The sequence below is a fragment of the Meriones unguiculatus genome, chromosome 17, assembly GCF_030254825.1.
Source record: "Meriones unguiculatus strain TT.TT164.6M chromosome 17, Bangor_MerUng_6.1, whole genome shotgun sequence".
Classification (NCBI taxonomy): Eukaryota; Metazoa; Chordata; class Mammalia; order Rodentia; family Muridae; genus Meriones; species Meriones unguiculatus.
In genome coordinates this window covers 84,460,583-84,482,650 of record NC_083364.1, presented here as the reverse complement: position 1 = coordinate 84,482,650, position 22,068 = coordinate 84,460,583, and the positions used below count along the sequence as shown (strand labels likewise).

Sequence of the window (22,068 nt, the reverse complement as noted above, 5' to 3'; positions counted from 1 at the left end):
CACAGCATTCCTCAGTATCCTCCAGCCTTTACATTCTTTCTCCCATTCATCCCCAACATCCCCTGAGTATCAAAGGTAGGACTTGAAATAGTTGTTCACTTTATGTTAGTTAAGTGAATAGGTAAATGAGAAGTTTCCGAGAGAAGTAGGGCAGAATCAAAATTATCAGTATAGATTTTATTAAAGGAAAAACAGCATTTCAGTTTGACAAAAATTTTATTTTCCATGTGTTGACAACATATGAGTTAGAACACTAAATGTAGTGAGAAGTTTCTCTGGCCAAAAGTGAGATTAGCACTATTATAAGACATAAGAATAAATGTGGAAAGTGTAGTCTTAAACATGTCATTGGTTAAACCATAATAGTGGATTCCTCCCTGGAACCTATTTCTACAGAGCCATAGGATTTTGATTAGGTTCACAGTGCCAGGACTGAATTACTTCCTGCTGATCAGGCCTCAAATCTAATCCAAGAGTATTTTAATGCTGCTGTAACTGTCATGCCATTATTGCACTAGTGAGTACATTTTGCTTGGAAGGTCCGTATTATGACATGCTAGTCTGGTCACAGGTACACTTTTGATGCCCTTTTTACCCTGGCAGCCAGCAAGTTGGAAAGCTGTATCATGTCAGCTCCAGTTTCGTTTCTTTACATACTACATCCAAAGTGTCATGTCTTTATGAATAGAACCTTAAAATCTAGTTCTAGTGGGTATCCAAGAAAATGACTATTCCATTTTTCTTCACAGCTAAATAAAATTCAGTTGTGCATTTCACAATATTTTTACTGTCCATGTCCATTCACTGTCTTATGGACATTAAGATAGTAGTTCCTAGCTCTTAAGAATAAAATAGCAATGAACTGGAAAGCACATATATCTCTGTAGCTGTTGTTTAGATATATCCCCATAAAGAAGTTTAAAGGGATAATACGGTATATCTAGAGCACCTCCTCCTGAGGTAGGGGGTAGCCTTACCAGCCTACAGAGAAAGACAATGCAGACTGTCCTGATGAGACCTGTTAGGATAGGGTCAGATGGAAGAGGAGGAGGACCTCTCCTATCAGTGGACTGGGGAAGTGACATGGGAAAAAGGGGAGAGGGCAGGATTGGGAGAGGATGAGGGAGGGGGCTACAGCTGAGATACAAAGTGAATACAATGCAATAAATAAAATTTTAATAATCTTTGCATCTGCTTTGATACACTGCTAGGCAGATTCTTTCAGAGTACCTCTGTGGTAGACTCCTGTCCTGTTACTTGCTTTCTCCTACTTCCAATGTCCATTCAGTGGCCATTTGTCTTCATAAGTGAGGATTGATCATCTTACCCTGGGTCCTCTTTCTGTTTAGCTTCTTTAGGTGTACAGATTTTAGTATGTTTATCCTATCTGATAGGTCTAGTGTCTACTTATAAGTGAGTATGTTCCATGTGTGTCTTTCTGCTTCTGGGATACCTCACTCAGCATGATCTCTTCTAGAACCCACCATTTGCTGGCAACCAAACATTGGGCAGAGTGCAGGGAATCTTATGAAAGAAGGGTGTGTTAGTTACACCTGGAGAGGACAGGAGCTCCACAAGGACCAAATATATGTGGGCACAGGGGTCTTTTCTGAGACTGTTTCTCCAACCAATTACCATGCATGGGTATAACCTAGAACCCCTACTCACATGTAGCCCATGGCAGCTCAGTATCCAAGTGGGTTCCCTAGTAAGGGGAACAGGGACTGTCCCTGACATGAACTCAGTGGCTGGCTCTTTGACTGCCTCCCCCTCCAATGGAAGAGCAGCCTTGCTAGGCCACAGAGGAGGACACACCAGCCAGTCCTTAAGATACCTGATAAGCTAGGGTCAGATGGAAGGGGAGGAGGACCTCCCCTATCAGTGGACTTAGAGAGGGGCAGAGAGGAGATGAGGGAGGGAGGGTGGGATGGGGGGGATTAAGGAGGGGCCTGCAGCTGGGATACAAAGTAAATAAACTGTAATTAATATAAAAATAAAAAATAATAATTAAAAAACAAAAAAGTTTAAGAAATATGATCGTCGGTTTCCAGTTTTGAGAGACGTACACATTCCCTACTGCACTGCTGTCAACAGTGGATGAAACTTTATTTCCCTCATGACATCAACTGAATCTATAGTTGTCTGCCTTGGCTGAGATGGAATTCCCAAGTACTTATAGTGTGTATTTCCCTGATTGCTAATAATATTTAACACTTTAAAAATGTTCTTTTGCCATTTGTATCACATCATAAAATGGTTAAGCTGCCAGTTACATGCAATTTTATAATCGGGTAGCTTCTTCTTGATGTTCATTTTTTTCTATGCTTTCCGTATTCTAGATAATAATCTACGGTCATTTTCATAGCCGGTAAAAGTTTTATCCCCTTTGATCCTGTGTTCATTTAATTAACATTTTAATTACTGTAAAATACTTATTACAGAAGATCCATTATGTGGATAACTAACCTGAATTATTAAGTGATTGGAGAATTATTCAGAAAGTTATTTTATTTATATTTTGAAGTTTCCTTCATATTTTTTTTCCAGGAATTTTAGAGTTTCCGGACTTACATTGATATATTTCATTCACTAAAATATTTATTGGGATTTCACTGAATCAGTAGATTGCTGGCCTAAGATAGACATGTTTTTTCCACATTGGTATTCTAAACCAGGTGTTGGAATGATCCCATATTTGATGTCTTTCTCAGGATCTTTCTTGTTGTTTTAAGTTTTCATTAACAAGTTATATGTGTGGTTAGGTTTATCCCCTGGTATTTTTGGAGTCCATGGTAAGTGGAATACTGTCTCTGATTTTTTTTTTTTTTATTCTCACTTCTGGCCTTCATTCAGCTGATTGTGTTATTTACGTATTTATGTCATTATTATGACCTCTCATTTAGGAATTTTATGTACTTCATTTTCACTAGATACCATTGATCTATGATAAATATGTTTTCAAAGAATAAATATATTAATTACATTTTATTCACTTTGTATAACAGCTGTATCCCCTTCCTTTATTCCCCCAATCCCATCCTCTCTCCCTCATCTCCTCCCAAACTCCTCTCCATGTCTAATATATAATAAGTATAAAAATAAATAAATAAATTGAACTGAAAAAAAAGAAGAGTAAATATATTAATCTTTTTCACTTTTATTTTGTTGTTGCTGTTTTGGACAAGGTTTGACTATGTGACCTGGCTAGCTTGGAACTCACAAAGCTAATATTTTCTTCCTCCTGTATGCAATCACAATTGACTTGGAAATGTTAATATTTCTTTCAGTGTATATGAAAAATTAATATTTCATATCCTAATCTATTATATAATATGTTATTCATATATACATGTACAATGTTTAACTTAAAGGCTTGTATCCTCAAACATTCATGATAAATCTTTCAAAATCTTTTAGCTTTTTTGAGATGTAAAACAATTTGATAAAGTCAGTATTTAATGTGAGACTATATCAGATATTCTTGCTTCTATGTAACTGGAAAGAAGATGTTTTAGTTATTTCTATTATCAATAACCTCTAGTCTTCCCAGATTATGATGAGAACTGTTCTCATTTCAACCTCTGAAAGATTTCCTGTTTATTTTAAACGTTATGATATAATGTAGTACTTGTATTCCTTTGTTCATTCATTTTAATTGACATAAAAATCGTCAGTTCTTTTTTTAATTTATTTATTTATTCAGTTTGTGTCCTAGCTGTAGCAACCTCCTTTGTCCCTCCCAATTCTGCCCTCCCTTACTCTTTTCCTCCCATGCACCTCCCCCAGTCTACTGAGAGGGGAGGTCCTCCTCCCCTTCCATCTGAACACAGCCTATCAGATCTCATCAGGGGCTGGCTGCATTGTCTTCCTCTGTGGCCTGGTAAGGCTGCTCCTCCTTCAATCAGAGAGCCAGCCACTGAGTTCATGTCAGAGACAGTCCCTGTTCCCATTACTAGCAATCCACTTGGAGACTGAGTTGCCATGGACTACAGCTGTGCAGGGTTTGAAAATAGTATGATTTCATTCACAGTTGGGCAGTATTCACTTTTGCATATGTGCTAATTTTCATTATTCATTTTCAGCCCGCTTGATGATACTGAACCCATGCCTGACACTGATTGGATAACCAAAAAACCAGAGACCCAATAGCCCAGAGACCCAGAGTGAAACCAAACACTTCTGGCTTTAAAAAAATAAATAAATAAAAGTATCAATAAAATTATTCTTAATAGTAAGATTTCATTTAGAGTGAGACACTATTTGATTTTGCACATGAACCAATTTTCCTTGTTCATTTTCAGAAAATGAACACTTGATAGATTTTGCTTCATCTTCTAATATTTTGTCATGTTTGGTTATTACTTAGAAGGCTTTTTTTTCTAATGAGAGACAAAAATGAATCATATCTAGATGGAAGGAGAGTTTTGGAGGATCTGGGAGGATTGTGAGGGAAACTATAATTAGGATATGTTGTATGAGAAAAACAACTATTTTTAGTAAAAGAAAAAAATGTAAAAGTTTTAAAGAATTAAAATAAATGCAGACATATATTTATAATGTTGTTGCATGTGCTTTATTTTTATTCTATCTAGAAATTTAATAGTTATAATTTGAAGAACTTAATTGGGAAGGGGAAATTTATTCAGATATTACTGAAGTCAACCTTTTTTTAATTTTTATTAATCACAATTTATTCACTTTGTATGCCCCCTGTTATTCCTTCCCTCTTCCCCTCCCAATCCCACCTCTCTCTCCCTTCTCCACCTATGCCCCTCCCCCAGTCCACTGATAAGAGAGATCTTCTGCTCCTTTCTTCTGCTCCTAGTCTATCAGGTCTCATCAGGAGTGGCTGCATTGTCTTCCTCTGTGGCCTGTTATGGTTGCTTCCCCTTCAGGGGGAAGTGATAAGAGAGCAGGCCAATCAGTTCATGTCAGAGGCAGTCACTGTTCCCACTACTATGGAACCCAATTAGACAGTGAACTGCCATGGGCTACATCTGTGCAGGCATTCTATGTTATCTCCATGCCTGGTACTTGGTTGGAGTATCAGTCTCAGAAAAGACCCTTGTGCCCAGATTTATTGGTTCTGATGCTCTCTTTGTGGAGCTCCTGTCCTCTCCAGGTCTTACTATTTCCCACTTCTTTCATAAGATTCCCTGCACTCTGCCCAAAGGTTGGCTATAAGTCTGAGAATCTGCTTTGATACCCTGCAGTATAGAGCCTTTGATAGGATTTCTGAGGCAGGAGCCTGTCCTGTTCCCTGTTTTCTCCTTCTTCTGATGTCCATCCTCTTTGACTTTCTGAATGGAGATTGAGCATCTTAGCCAGACTCCTCCTTCCTGATTAGCTTCCTTAGGTGTACAGATTTTAGTATGTTTATCCTATATTATATGTCTAATATCCACTTATAAATGAGTATGTACACTATGTGTCTTTCTGCTTCTGGGACACATCACTCAGGATGCTCTTTTCCAGTTCCCACCATTTAAGTCAACTTTTTAAGAAATAAATTTGTAGAATCATGGTTGGAGGTACTGTGACATTTGCTTCACAGTGCAAATTATTCCATGACAAATACTGAATTTTAGAAGAATAATGTATCACGCAACTGTTGTAAAATTTTAATGAGTTAAATATTTTTCTTAGATTGTGTCATTTCAAGAACAGAAATGTTGAAAGCAGATGGGCAATTCTCAGATGAACAGAGAAGGAGATGGATAAGGAATGGCAAAAGGTGGTAAAAGTGGATTTTGATGTTGGAAATATTGGTATAGTAAAATTCTATGATGCAATACAAATATAAGAATGAAATTTGATAATATTGTTATCGGAGAGATACGTATCTGTTATGGTTTTTAATATTGAACTAGTCAAGATATTGACATTGTCTCTACATGAACATTGGCAAGGTTCATAGGCATTCATGTCGGGTTTCTATTTCAGATGAATTGGTTTTGATGTGAAAAAACTTTTGTAAGATTATACAAACAAATATAAATTTATATCTCTTGATTTTGAAAGCTGGAAGTCCTGTCTCAGGTTTTGTAGTCTACAGATGAATAGGAGTTACAATACTGGAAACCAGACACATATACTATTTATGACCAGGCTTCATATATATATGAATATATATATGTATGTATGAATATATATGCATATATTGAATATATGCATGAATTTATATTTATATATTTATGAGTAATGCTTTTATTGTTATACCATCATCTGCTTTTGTTTTGGGGGGTTACATATACTCTAGGTTGATTTAGGTAGACTCTTTAATTTAATTTAATTATATGCTTATTTATTATAACTTATTCACTTTTTATCCCTGCTGCAGCCCTCCCCCATCTCCTCTCAGTCCCACCCACCCTCCCTATTCTTTCCCTATGCCCCTTCCCTAGTCCATTGATAGGAAAGGTCCTCTTCCCCTGCTATCTTACCCTAGCCATCAGGTCTCATCAGGATTAGCTACATAGTCTTCCTCTGTTGCCTGGCAAGGCTGCACCTCTCAGGGGAAGGTAATCAAAGGGTCCTCCACTGAGTTCATGCCAGAGACATGCCTGCTCACCTTACTAAGGAACACACTTGGAAACTGAGCAGCCAATGGCTTCCTTGAACATGTGGTCTAGTTCCTCTCCATGCATGGTCCTTGGTTGGAGTATCTATCTCTGCAGTTGCCCCTGATCCCAGGTATTTTGGCTGGGTATCCTTATGGAGTCCTTATTCCTTCCAGGCCTTTCAATCTCCGTTCTTCCATAAGGATTCCACAACTCCGCCCAAAGTTTCCATCATTTATTGGGCTTTTGGAGATGAATAAAACATGTGTACATCAATATTAGTTAATATTAATAATGTAATTTGTTTTTCCTGAGAGAAATATGTTATGTGTAATTCCCATTGAGGGGCATATAAAGATATGAATTATGCCCTAGAAAAGTTTTTCTTCAATATGATCTATGATTAAAAAAAAAAAACTGGGAAATTAGAAAGCATCTACCAAATCCACAAATTTAGAAGAAAGCATTCAGTAATTAAATTTATTCAAACCCTTAAACAAAACAAAAACATAAAACTTGATGGCCTGCAACACATTATTTAAAGTAAATGGGAGTTATAAAGAAGAAAAATCACTAGTAAAAAGAAGATTAATTAAAAGCTACATTTAAAACCCATTCAGGAGAAATCAATTGAAAATCATTGCTTGACATCAGTGATATACATGAGGAATAATTTTGACACTCCTGACATAATATTGATATAGCACAAAACAATGCTTGTTTTAAATAGTTAGTTTTGTCTACATGATTTAACTTCAAGGGAGATGATTTTTGGATGTAATGTAGGTAATATGTAAAAGCATTGAATACTATACTGATCAACCATGTAGTACCATTGATAAACAGCATAGGCCTTGCCTTGGTATACCTGCTCTTATTCCAGGATCCATTCATGATGAGAACCATCCTCTGATGGGCAGTTATGGTATTTGATGACTCACAGTGGCATTTGCCTGCTAGTCAGGGAAGTAGAACTAATGGCTATATAAACTTAGAAATGGGGTGTAAATCAACGTATACTAAACTTTCATTAGATAGGATATGAGATAAATACACCACAAAACTCCTTTACGGTGAATTTGGTAATTCACCACTTGAATTTGGTAATTATTGCATTTACTTCATAATAAATACTAAATATGTCATGTTCACAAGCTGTTTGTGGCATCTATAAACTCTAGAATCACTTTCAATCAAGTTGTATCCAAGGATCTTACAATTTTTTTAAATATTTAAAAATATTACATTCAAATGATAGCCTACAGATTGGGAAAAGACTTTCACCAACCCTATCTGGCAGAGGGCTAATATCCAGAATATATGAAGAACTTAAGAAGTTAAACACCTTTCTCCACAATCTCTCCAGCATGTGTTGTTGCTTGAGTTTTTCATCTTGGCCATTCTGATGGGTGTAAGGTGATATCTCAGTTTTGTTTTGATTTGCATTTCCCTGATGGCTAATGAGGATGAGCATTTCTTTAAATGTTTCTCTGCCATTCGATATTCCTCTGTCGAGAATTCTCTGTTTAGCTCTGTTTCCCTTTTTTTAATTGGATTACTTGGTTTGCTGCTTTTCAGCTTCTTTAGTTCTTTGTATATACTGGATATCAGTCCTTTGTCAGATAAAGGGTTAGTGAAGATTCTTTCCCAATCTGTAGGCAGTCGTTTTGTTTTGATGACGGTGTCCACTGGTACAACCACTCTGGAAAGCTATCTGGCGCTTTCTAAGACAATTAGGAATAGTGCTTCCTCAAGACCCAGCTATACCACTGCTAGGTATATACTCAAAGTTTGTTCAAGTACACAAAAGGGATACTTGCTCAACCATGTTTATAGCAGCTTTATTTGTAATAGCCAGAACCTGGAAACAACCCAGATGTCCATCAATGGAGGAATGGGTACAGAAATTGTGGTATTTTTACACAATGGAATACTACTCAGCAATCAAAAAGGAGGAAATCATGAAATTTGCAGGCAAATGGTGGGATCTAGAAAAGATCATTCTGAGTAAAATATCCCAGAAAGAGAAAGACAAACATGGGATATACTCACTTATATAGACCTATAAGATATGATAAACATAATGAAATCTATACACCTAAAAAAGATAATCAATTGAGCGGACATGGGGTAAGATGATCAATCTTCGTTTAGAAAGACAGATGGGATGTGCATTGAACATATGACAGGAGTCTACTGAGCGCATCTGAAAGACTCTAACTAGCAGTGTTTTCAAAGCAAAGACTTAAGACCAAACCTTTGGCAGAGTACAGGGAATCATAAGAAAGAAGGGGAGTTAGTCTGATGGGGAAAGGATAGGAGCTCCACAAGGACCAAATATATCTGGGCACAGGGTCTTTTCTGAGACTGACATTCAACCAAGGACCATGTATGGATATAACCTAGAACCTCCACTCAGATGTAGCCTGTGGTAGCTCAGTAACCAATTGGTTTCCCAAAGTGAGGGGAACAAGGACTATTTCTAACAGGAACTCAATGACTGGCTCTTTGGCCTCCCCACCCCCGAAGGGAGGAGCAGTCCTGTTAGGCCACAGAGGAGGGCTTTGCAGCCAGTCCTGAAGATACCTGATAAAACAGGATCAGATGAATGGGGAGGAATTCCCCCCCCCCATCAGTGGACTTGGAAAGGGGCACGGTGGAGATGAGGAAGGGAGGGAGGGACTGGGAGGGAATGAGGGATTGCGACACAGCTGGGATACAGTTAATAAAATGTAACTGATAAAAAAATAAAAAGAAGTTAAACACCAACAAACCATGTAATCCAATTAAAGAATGGGGTACAGAGCTAAACAAAAAATTCTCAAAAGTGGAGTATCACATGACAGAGAAACACTTAAAGAAATCTTCAATGTATTAGTCATCAGGGAAATGCAAATAACAACTCTAAGATTTCACCTTACACCCATCAGAATGGCTAAGATCAAAAACTCAAGTGACAACACATACTGTAGAAGATTTGGAGAAAGGGGGGCCCTCCTCCATTGCTGGTGGGAATGTAAACTTGTACAACCACTTTGGAAATCAATCTGGCACTCTTTCAGAAAATTAGGAATAGTGTTACCTCAAGATGTAGCCATACTACTAGGCACATATCTGAAATATACTCAACCATACAACAAAGACATTTGCTCAACCATGTTCATAGGAGCTATATTCATAATAGAATCTGGAAACAACTTAGATGTCCCTTAACAGAGGAGTGGATACAGAAATTGTGGTACATTTACACAATGAAATACTACTCAGCAATTAAAAACAAGGAAATCATAAAATTAGCAGTCAAATGGCAGGATCATCTTGAGTGAGGTAACCCACAAGCAGAAAGACACACATGGTAGATACTCATAAGTAGTTATTAGACATACAATATAGGGTAAACATACTAAAATCTATACACCTAAAGAAGCTAAGCAGCTAGGAAGACCCTAGGGAAGATGCTCAATCCTCATTCAGAAGGACACATGCGATGGACACTGGAATTAGGGGAAGACAGGGAATAGGACAGGAGCCTACCACAGAGGACCTCTGAAAGACTCCACTGAATGAGGTATCAAAGCAGAGGCTGAGACTCATAGCCAAAATTTGGGCAGAGTGCATGAAATCTTATGGAAGAAGATAGAGATAGAAATACCTGAGGGGACATGAGATCAAAAAGGTGACCAACAGAGCCAAAAGAAACAGGGCCCTGGAGGCCTTGCAGAGACTGATACCCCAATCAAGGACCATGCACGGAGAGGACCTAAAAGCCCTGCTCAGATGTAGCTCATAGACTCAGTCTCCAAATGGAGCAGGGGCTCTCTCTGGCATGAACTCAATGGCAGGCTCTCTGATTGCCTCCCCCTGGAGGTGCAGCCTTGCCAGCCTACAAAAGAATTCAATGCAATCAGTCCTGATGAGACTAAAAGATTATATTAGGGTCAGATGGAAGGAAAGGTCCTCCTCCCCTATCAGCAGACTAGGGGAGGAGCATAAGAAAAGAGGGAGGGAGGGGACCACAGCCTGGATACCAAGTGAATAAACTGTAATAAATAATTAATAAAAATTAAAAATATTACTCTCACTCTGATATTTTATTTCTGTTAGTTTATAGTTCTGCAGATATAAACTTTACTTCTATGAGAATACAGGAGAATAGTACACAAAGTTTTGTGCCTATGTGGACACTAATAATTCAATAAATATTGGCTGCTTAGTGAATTCAATGCATAAAATTGATTAAAATAAATGAAATAATTGCTAAAAGAAGCAAGGTTTCATCCTGAAGACTTATCAGTGTAACGATTCTTTAGTAAAGTAAAATATGATCAACTAACAATGAATTATAACAAAAAGGAATAAAGGATGGTAGTATTGAAGAAATTAAAGAAAAGTTAGGCAAAGAGACTAAAATAAGAACATGGGGGAGGAAAGAAAATATGAAACAATTAAGAATTGTCATGAAATACTGCAGCCTGAAGAGAGGAAATTTAAATACAGCAGAATATTACATTTATTATTTAAAATTATATTTAATAATATTAATAGATTAAATTCAATTAAATTATACTTTATGTTTTGTTATATAAATTTATGTCTATATAATTACATATCATATATTTGAACTATGTATAATTGTAAATAATCTTAACAAAAATTATAAAACTCTGTTAACTTTTTAAATACTATTCCTAGTTTGTATTCAGGTATGCCAAAAATATTACATTTGTAACCTAAAAGTGTGCTAATTACCAGCTCTCACACATGAAGTTATTCTTCCCTCCAGTAGCATGTTTCCCTGGGGATATATAAGCTTAAAGAAGTTAATTAGGGAATGATACTCAGAGTAACACCTTTTTATAAATGGCAGAACCAGAGGAAAGAGAGAAAAGCGGGACTGCCAGTCTGCTTACACAGGGCCACTCCAATTCCCTGGTCTGATGCTCTTTTCCCTTCAGGTTCAGAAGAGTGGTCTGGGCAATCGAAATCGAGTGACATTTTGAAAAGAGATGTAGGCTGACACTCAGAAAGCAATGTGGGTATATGTTACTGAATGTTACGGAAGGAATATGTTCTTCCGTTTTGGAATCAAGTCTTTGGCAGTGTAAAATAAGACAGCTGAGTGACTGACTATGCATGCTATGTCAAGACTGGATATGACGACAGACTTTATCCAACAACCTCTAAAATAAGCATAGGAAGCTAACTGAGGTTTCTGAGGCTACTGGTATGTAAGAATTATGTCTTGATTAATGTCAAACAAGTTGGTAATTTTTTGTTTTACTCTTTTTGTTCTAATAGAAAAAGATTAGAAGCCAAGTATATTTACCACTCAACCATTTACAATGACTACTCCAAATCATCACAGTTTCATACACCTAGACTCTGAAATGCAGTATACCATACAGTTCCTGTATTTTCCCTAAGCTTTCTACTCCAGTGCCTGACCCCAAGTGTCTAAAACTGGGGGAAATGGTGGTAGTATTCCTTTTTATAACAAACTCTGAATACACAAGAGTATTTCCTTTCACTTGGATTGCCATTATCCCAACACATTGCCAAACATTTGAAGGAGAGCACATTGATCTCCCTTTTTAAATTATATTTTTTTCCTATACTGGGCACTAGTTGCATGAGAGAAGCTAGTCATTTTGGAAGTGGGAACCTCAGTAAATTAATTGCCCCACACAAGAATGACATGTTGGCAAACATGTAGTTCATTTTCTTGATTGATGGTGATGTGGGAGGATCCATCTCACTGCGAGTGGTGCCATATCTTGGCTGGTGATGCCAGTTGCTATAAATCAGGCTGAAACAGCTCTGGGGATGCAGCCAATGAGCAGGATTCCTCCATGGCCTTTGTATCAGGTCCGAACTCCAGGCCTCTCCTTGAGCTCATCACCTTACTTGTATACTAACCCTTTTCTTCTCTGTTGCTTTTGGCTATGATATTTTTTTCCAGAGGAATATAAGCCTAAATAACTAAGCTAATCACATTGCCTCGTTTAGTGCCGGGCAAACACAAATAAAGTAGTATATTTACTTGCAAGTATAACTTGTAAAGATACAACTTCTTTTTTCATTCAGATGGTTTTTATTTCTTCATTTTCTACATGGTTCACTTAGACATAGTCTGTTTTATTAATGAAGGTTATTCTATCTGATCTCACTTGATTTTCTACATCATGAAATGATGTTCTCTTTGGCAGCTTATAAGAAAATTACTGGGTTACTTGTTTAATCGTTAACTTCACACTTTCTCTTAGGTTATTAGTAACCACCTAAATGATAAGTGAATATATAATCATTTATAAATATCAATGCATAGTCTTCATCTAAAATGTTTGTACTGTTTAACAAATATTGCATTTCTAAACTCTTTGTCATTGCTATTTCTAGACAGTGACCAGCATATAAGCTCTCCTATTTGACTTTGAGAGGTCTAGGATGTTAGTAATTCCAGTAGAAAGGGCTGTTACCTATCATCATGAGGGAACATGTCTGCTATAATAGACTTCATTGATTTGATTTTATATGCTTATTTGTTTCAGAAATTAATGATAAATGTATATCTCAGCATTGAGATATATGTTGATTTCTACATTCAGTCACTCTCTTGACTTGATTTTTATTGCCCAAGACTCCATTTCAAAACTCATGGAAATATTTCTTCAACCATATGGAACTTACATGTTTCTTAGAATCCTTCTTATTCTGATTACAAGATGAAGGAAAAAAGGTGCCCTTCACTTTTAATTGCTCATACCACTCAGAAGATTTTGTGCACTTACTCATCAGAATAGTAAGACTTTAGTGCATGAATGAATGTATAAATTGTGTTTGAGGCTTGCATTCTCTATTCATTTTCTCCTATTGTTTTCCAATCCAAGATATCTTCCTGCTATTTTTCTCTTCCTGTGAATAGAATTCTCATTTTCAGACAATTAATCAAGCCAAAAAAAATTAAGCTACCCTAGAGTGTTTTAAGTCTATAGAAGTAATTAATCATCAAGTACTTTAGTTTCCATTTCTTAATTAATTATTGAATTTGACCTCTTAGCCACAAACTGAAATCCAGAAACTTCTTTTGTCATACAGTTCTATTGTCTTCACTAGTCTGAGCATTGTCTTGAAAGAATGCTAGGTATATCTTCAGTAACACTGCAGTTGCTGAGTACGTTCAACACTGGCTTCTCACACACAGGACCTCTAAGATCCAGAAGAATAAGTTTTCTTACACCCAAATGATATGCAAATTGAGATGTCATATAACATTTTTTTAAGGTAGTATTTGAATCATTTTTTTTTTTTTTTTGGCTTGGTCAGGTCATTAAACTGTTAAGTATATAAAGAAATATCAAAGGACAGAGGTTAGGCATTCCCATTTAAACAAGTTTAGCTTTAGAAATAGCATGAAAACACAACAGCTAGGAATCCAGTGTTAGGACACATATAGGAACCTTTCTGAGCACGATCAAACACATAAAGAAAGAAAGCTTCTCTAAGATCCCAATTCAGGTTTTCCTTAGTAGCTCATGTGGTTCATGACATATTTTTAAATGAAAGGAAAGGAAAAAAATGAATATAATTTACTCCCAAACCTTTCAAGTGTAAATGTGCTTCTTTACCTGATATTTTTCACATTTCATTTATTTAAAAAGATTTTCTTTTCATACAATAAATTTGATTATGATGCCCCTTCTCCCATATCCTCATAAATGCCCACTCCTTCAATCCCATGGGAGGCTACATTTTTCTGTGCCTCCTCAGAAGAAAACAGGCATATAAAAAATAATAATAAAATAAAACAAAACAAAAACAAATGATAAAGGACAAATTAAATAAACAGAAGGAGAGAAGACAACGTAAAGGTGGATATTTTAACCTCCAAATATGTGCTGTTCCAATATTTTAACCATGCTTACATAGCGTTTCTTCTCCAATGTATTTTCATAGAACATGAAATCATCTCTTTTGATTTCCTTGCTAATTTAAAATTTACTCAATATGGTCTTTCATGTTTACATTAATCTAATATATTACATCTACTGTTGCTTATTACTTAACAAGAGACATTATTGCTAGTTAAGAAACCAACTCATAATTATCCAATTATTTTTATTATATTTTGAGATAATGATATAATTACAACATATATCTCTTATGTTTCTTGCTTTGAAACCTTCCTATAGTTGATTGAAACTAAGAATTTGGGATTAAAAAATTCAAAATGTGAGTTGATATTAAAATGATTACCTCTCCTCTATATTTAAGCAAGTAGGAATTATTATTTCAGGCCAAATGGTCAGCCCTAAAAATGTTCACACAATGTAAGAACTGAACAATTTATGCTTAGTAATATAACATGTAATATACATATTATATAAAATATATCATTATGTATTACATATGCATAAATATATGTAGGGATGCAAGAACAATTAATGAAAAAAGCTCACAAATTTGAAGAATAGTGAAGAGGGATATATGAGGTGTAATTATGTTATAATCTCAAAAATAAAGTACAATAGAAGAATGCAGGATACCAATATTCTCTCATATTCCTAGAAGGTAATGGTATAAATAACAGTCTCCTGGATATGCCTTAAAACATTGTCAGCTGGGTGTATAATTTTATTTATTTTTGAGATTTAATAGGATTACATCATTTATCTCTTTCACAAAGCAAAAAACTTCACATGTCACAAAAGCCTGTAGGAAGACACTTATTTGATTAGCCTCTGCCTCTGTGTCATATTTTTTTCTTCATTTTCAACATGTTATGTTCTGCCTGTATGCTTCTACACCAGCTATTATGAACTAAACAATGACATAATAAATGACAGCATAGGTGTAATATCTGACTGGCACAAGGTAATAAGGCAATTATAAAATCTAACAATGGATGTGTCTTATTATTTGGGGTAGCAGTTTAGATAATACTGCCATGATAATCTTAGGGTTAATAATAAACATTGTTTAGCCCACCACTCATTTTTTTTATATTTACCTCAACAGATGAACCGACACTATATTGTACACGAGAGATTCTTATTGCTACCTATTACCAAATACCACGTATAAGAGACTAAAAAAATAATGCAGCAGACAAGAATATTCAGAAAACATTTGTTGAGTATCTATCACAGAAAAAGCTTTGAATCACATAACTGGGTGGAATAAGAGAGCATTTTTTTGAGTTTTTAAATAAATAAAAACTCATTTTGTCCTCTTTCTTCTTTACAGTATGTAATAACCTTTCTGAGCACATTTCAGTGAAGATGTCTATTATGCTAAAGGATTGTGTGAAGCTCTGAGTTAGTTGTCAAGGTGACAAATAATCATAGAAAAATTTCAAAAAGGTAAAAAGCAAAATTACTGACTGGGAGACAGGTTAAAGTTTGTTGATGTAAAAGATAACTCAGTAATAAAATGAAACCTTCAAAATAAAGATGACTTGTAGTGTTCATCTTTCTTTTGTAAAGATTTGTTCTCCTAGTGTCAGGACTGTGGGGGTTTTCTATCAGGCAATGGCTAGGTCATCCTTTTTGACATAAGAATGTAAACCTAAGAGCTTATACCTGCATACTCCTGGAGATACTCCATGAAGCAAAAATTAAAATAGTAATTCCAGGTAGTTTTTATGGAGCATATGATAGCATGGAGACTAAAAGTGTGGATCAAAATTAGATTTTATCTTTCATGCTATTGAACACAAAGAGTTTAATGTATAATCCATGTCAATAAAAAAACATAATGCTATGTGGGGTAATATGAGTTTATCATCCAGTTGTAGCTCTGCTTACAAACTAATATCTTGAGAGTATATTCATCTATGAGAATAATTGCTGTGCTGAAATCTTTCCAGAATGAGCTCATATAGGGGATTAGATAACCAAATCCCTTTGTATTACAAAGAGTGGAAGGAAATACTGCAGAGCTTTGAAAAATGGGCAAGATCACTAACAGTAGCAATTAGTAAACATTTTTTATATATTTGACAACCTGCTTTCAAAGATGAAAAATTCTACTCTACATACTTTTAATAGAATTATCAGGACCAAGGAAAGGAAGATGTCTTGAAGTAGTTTTGTGCTAAAAGCAGAACTGTCTTAAAATAATGAGAATTATCTTTTTTGAGATGGGACATATTCCATATGTGCCATGGTGGATTCCCCGTGGCTTTTCTTTAAATCTAACACTACAGGGAGGAATTTATTTGTATATTGGATTAATATCATCAGTATTATGATAAAGCGTACAAGCATTTTGTATTAATCATTTTCAGAAAAATTAAAGTTGCACATTTTGTCAAGACAGCCAGAGATAGTATTTAAACATGAGTGCAATTGATAAGTAACTAAAACCTTTTGATAATTATCTCATGTTAAAAAAAGTGTTACATTTCACAGGAATCTTTTAGACTGTGGATTCACATTGTACAACTGTTTCTCACAGTTAAATGCTTTGCAGTGTCTTTTACAGCTTCCTACTTCAAGTGGAGCCAAAAGATATCTTGCATAAGTTTGACTTGTCTTTTCGTACATTTTTTTTCTTCTGTTGCCCATATATTTGTTGATAGTTAGTCTTCCTAAAACAAGGCTAATCCAATCTTGGCATTGGTTTTTTCTTTGCCAGTTATGATTTTCACAACTTCCATTTTCATGTGTAACTGGCATAGCAATTATAAAAGTTGTAAAATACAGGAGATACAACACTCATTTTAGATTTATTCTTTTGGTGAATTAATTACTTATCTCAATCAATAGATTTTCTCTGAAAAATGTGTTTCAACATTAGCTAACTCACAAAAAGTACAATGTAGTTTGCTAAGTACATTGGATTGGGCATGTTATGCCAACTACATTGGATGGGGCATGTTATGCCAAAAAAAAAAAAAATCAGAGACACAGCTTTATAAAAGACAAAGTGATTTAGAAATTGTGTTTATATTAATGAACTTGAGTTGTAGTAGCTTAGAAATATATTTTTTCTTTTTTAATAAAAAGCAGCCTACTTTTTGATCACTCCCTCTTGGCAGGACTGCCTTTGTGTGTGGGGGGTCTCCTTTCTGAGGATTAGTTGAGGAGGGATGGGGAATGGGGGAGGAAGGGGATGGGAGCAGAGCAGAGAGGGAGGTATGGTATGGATGTAAAGTAAACAAATAGATAAATTAATTTTAAAATAAAATTGAAAAGCAGCTTTGAAGTTACTATTAACATGAATTTTTTAAATGGGAATCTATACCAGTGTCAAATGGGAGTGGAAGAGAAAGGCAGGGTGGGGCAAGGCAAAAGAATTTCCCACTATTGGTACTTAAGCTCCAGGTTCATCTCATCATGATTTCATAATCTCCCAGAGACACATGGTCATTAAACATTATGTGCTACTTTTTAAGAACTAACTTATTCCAGTGGGAACCAGTTTGGGCTGTTGTCAGTTTTTCCAGGTCTTTAACAGTATCAGCAGTCCTGTACTCTATGTGGCCTTTTTTTCCTAGATGGTCATTGCAAACAGGATCTTTCTTTAATAACTTAAAGCTTGATTTATAATGGAAAATATGCACTTTGCTAAGGCCAGTGAGTGTCAGAATTAAGAAAACAAAAAGCTTTGATACTTCGATCAGTGGAGTCTTTCAGAAGATGTCTGTGGTAGGCTCCTGTGCTGTTGCGTGTCTTCTTCTGCTTCCTATGCCTGTCACAATTGCCCTTCTGAATGAGGATTGATTATCTTCCCTAGGGTCTTTCTTGTTGTTTAGCTTCTTTAGGAGTATAGATTTTATTATGATTATCCTATATTATATGTCTAATAACCACTTGTGAGTAAGTATATACCCTGTGTGTCCTTCTGCTTCAGGGCTACCATACTAAGATGAGTTTTTCTAATTCCTACCATTTGCCTGCAAATTTAATGATTTCCTTGTTTTTAATAGCTGAGTATACACTTTCTGTATCCATTCTTCAGTTGAGGGATATCTGGGTTGTTTCCAGATTGTGGCTATTACAAATAAAGCTGCTACAAACATGGTTGAGCAAATGTCCCTTGGATATAAGTGAGCATGTTTTGGATATATGCCTAGGAGTGGTATAGCTGGATCTTGATGAAGTGCTATACCTAATTGTCTGAGAAGATGCTAGATTGATTTCCAAAGTGGTTGTACAAGTTCATATTCCCACCAGCATTGGAGGAGGGTTCCCCTTTCTCCACATCCTCTCCAGTATGTGTTGTCACTCGAGATTTTTATCTTAGCCAATCTGATAAGGTGAAATCTCAGGGTCATTTTGATTTGTATTTCCCTGATGTCTAAGGATGCTGAGCATTTCTTTTTTTTTATTATTTTTTATTTTATTTTATTTTTTATTTTTTCTCAATGCAGTTTATTCAGGAACCTTGAACAATCTTCTCACCCTGGGGAAAGCCAGCCCACAGCTTAAATAGCCTCTGGGTAGCCAACCCCAGCGTGCCACGTGGGCAATGCAGATAGGTCCACATACATGGAAGCAAGCCAGATCCTCAGCCGAGTATTTCTTTAAGTGTTCTCTCCCATTCTATATTCCTCTATTGAGAATTCTCTGTTTAACTCTGTACTCCATTTTTAACTGGATTACTTGGTTTGTTGGTGCTTAACTTTTTAAGTTCTTTATGTGTTCTTATTATTAGCCCTCTGTCAGTTATATTGAAGTAGAGGCTGAGACTCATAGCCCAACTTTGGGAAGAATGCATGGAAATTTATGAAAGAAGGGAGAGACAGAGAGATCTGGAGTGGACAGGAGCTCCAAAAGGAGACCAACAGAGCCAAAAAAAAAATGAGCCCTGGGTACCCTGAAGAGAATGATACCCCAAACAAGGACCATGCTTGGAGACAACCTAGAACCCCTGATCAGATGTAGGCGATCGACTCAGTCTCCACATAGGGTCCCTAGTAAGGGGAACAGGAGTTGTTTCTGACATGAACTCAGTGGTAGGCTCTCTGATCACCTCCCCTTGGAGGGTGCAGCCTTGCAAGGTTACAGAGGAAGACAATGTAGCTAGACCTCATGTGACCTGACAAGCTAAGGTCAGAAAGAAGAGGAGAACCTCCGCTATCATTGGACTGGGGAGGGGCAGGGAGGGAGGAAAGGTGGGATGGGGAAAAATGAGGAAGAGGGCCACAGCAGGGATACAAGGTGAATAAATTGTAATAAATGATAGCAATTCATAAAAATTCAAAAAGAAAATAAAAAGCAGGACTGTAGAAAGGGATGATATTTACTAACTGCATTATATTTAGTGAAATTATTGTTTATTTCATAGATGTTATAGAAAGCTAATTCTTTAGAGTCTGCATTTTGTATTTTGGGCTCAAATTGCTTCATGAGTCACAGTCAGAAATCTGTGTTTGACAACAGTCTCTACCTTTATTCAACTTGTCTCAGAATGTGAATGGATGAGATGAACTATGTGAAAAGAAATAACACAATCAGCCTGGAATCCATAACTAGGAAAGACTAGAAGCCTATGCATTTTAATATCACTGGATTTATTCTGTTGTTGCTGAAGATATGTCAGAATAAATATGATGCATTCCTGAATTGTGGACCTACTTTCCTAAAACATCAGTTAAACATATTTCTCTCTAATCAGAGCATGTTATAGTCATTATTTTCTGTTTCCTTATGTACTTCTTTACTTTATTACACAGTCTTTCTGTTTAACTCACGTTTTTTTAGAACTTAACCATTTTCTCAGGTGTCTTTGATGTCATAGATCCTACTTCAACCAATAAAATACTGTACAGGTGATGTGAGCTATCATGTTTTGTTTTGTTTTGTTTTCCTCTTTACATCTTTACACTTTTCACAGACCTTTAGACACAAATGAACATAGCAACAGAATGTGTCTTGGATCCTATTTTATATCACTGCGTTAAAGTTCTTTAGTCATTTATTATCCTTTTTTTTTCATTTGAAAGAAGAACAGGATAGTAAATAAATGTATTTACTTAATTGAAAACAAACATGAAAATATAAAATATTTGTCTTTTTAACTTAGATTAGAGCTGACAATACAAGAGACCAGATAGTGTTATTTTCTTTTATAAGCCTGTCAAAAGTCTTATATAAGAATAAAAATTTATATCTATAGTATCCCATTAAATAATTAAAAATTTAAATAATTGAAAAAATTAAAAAGGATACAAAGTCCATAAACTGTAATTAAGTTTAAAAATACAAATTTAATTTTAAAAACTTAAACATAATTAAATATGTAACATTTTGACATAATTTTGCTAACAATTTTCATTTGGTATGTAAAATTTAAATATTTAAAATAAATAAAATTTAATATGAACTTCCAACAAATTTTTTATCATTTTGCTAAGTTCCATGACCTATAAATAAAAATTATTTTTCAGTCAAATTCAAAAATATTGTAATAAATTTCTTCTAGTGTTGATAATGGAACTCATTAACCTTCAGATATTTTATGGCCCCATGAAAATAAAATATTAAATACTTTGCAAATTTTTATAATTTATAATATGTTTTTTGAAAAACAGTATAATTTACTTTTGTTTAATTTAGTTCTCCTAAGTAAAAATGTATGTTTTCAGTTTAAAGGAAAGTATTAATCTCTTGAGAAAAGTATAGATACTCAATAACTAGAAATGTAACCATCATTCATAATGATATCACTAAGCAACTAATAACAAAACTTCTTTCATATTATACTTTTTACTGCCATTTAGGTCTTGTTTAACATATGTTCCTACTTCATCAAACTAACAATCAAAGACTGGGATTTTAAAGCACTGGTTTCCCCAGTCTTTTTAATGGATTGATTTCATTCTCCAAGGGTTTCACGGAGTTAAGCAGTAAACACTGAGCCTATTTTCCCATCATAACCACTCATCGAATTTCTCTCGTACCCTGTTTGTCATCTTATTACCAACCTCAAGTTTTCTTTTATTTTTTTTCTGTTTTTGTGATTAAGTCAAATAACTGCAGGTTATATGTGCATGGACATGTGGCCATCCATTGGGCCATGAGTAACCGTCCTGTCATTCGTCTTCCCAGAGAAAATGGGACAATCCCTTTCTCAGCTGCCATAGCTGCCTATAGCTCCTCTGATAAGGGTTGTCTCCAGTGCATGCTAGAATTTGGAATGTCTTCTTTCTATGCACATCATTTGCAAATTGAACAAACTGGAGGAAAACGATGCCCCTACCCAGCATTTCATGGTCAGAACTGCATATGCTTCGCTTCTATTCCCATCAGTAGCTCGCGTTGTTCTTCCTCATCCCAGAAGTTCTCTGAGCCTTGGATTGTATGACCTTGGTGTAAATGACCCAGGCACATATAAGCACCCAGAATTATTCACACTAAACATTTTGAGCATTAATGTGTCTCTAGACCATCTACTATACATTGCAAAAAGACTTCTCTGACCCTAGATTAGAACAACAAAATCTAGGAGGTTTAACACAAATATTTAGAATTAAGTTTTAGCAAATCAAACATATTGGATCTCT

General features: G+C 35.5%; 1 pseudogene; it reads right to left on the bottom strand.

Moving 5' to 3' along the window:
• Positions 1–17,863: 17,863 nt before the first annotated feature.
• LOC110540328 (ubiquitin-like protein 5) lies at positions 17,864–21,477 on the bottom strand (annotated as a pseudogene).
• Positions 21,478–22,068: the final 591 nt, after the last annotated feature.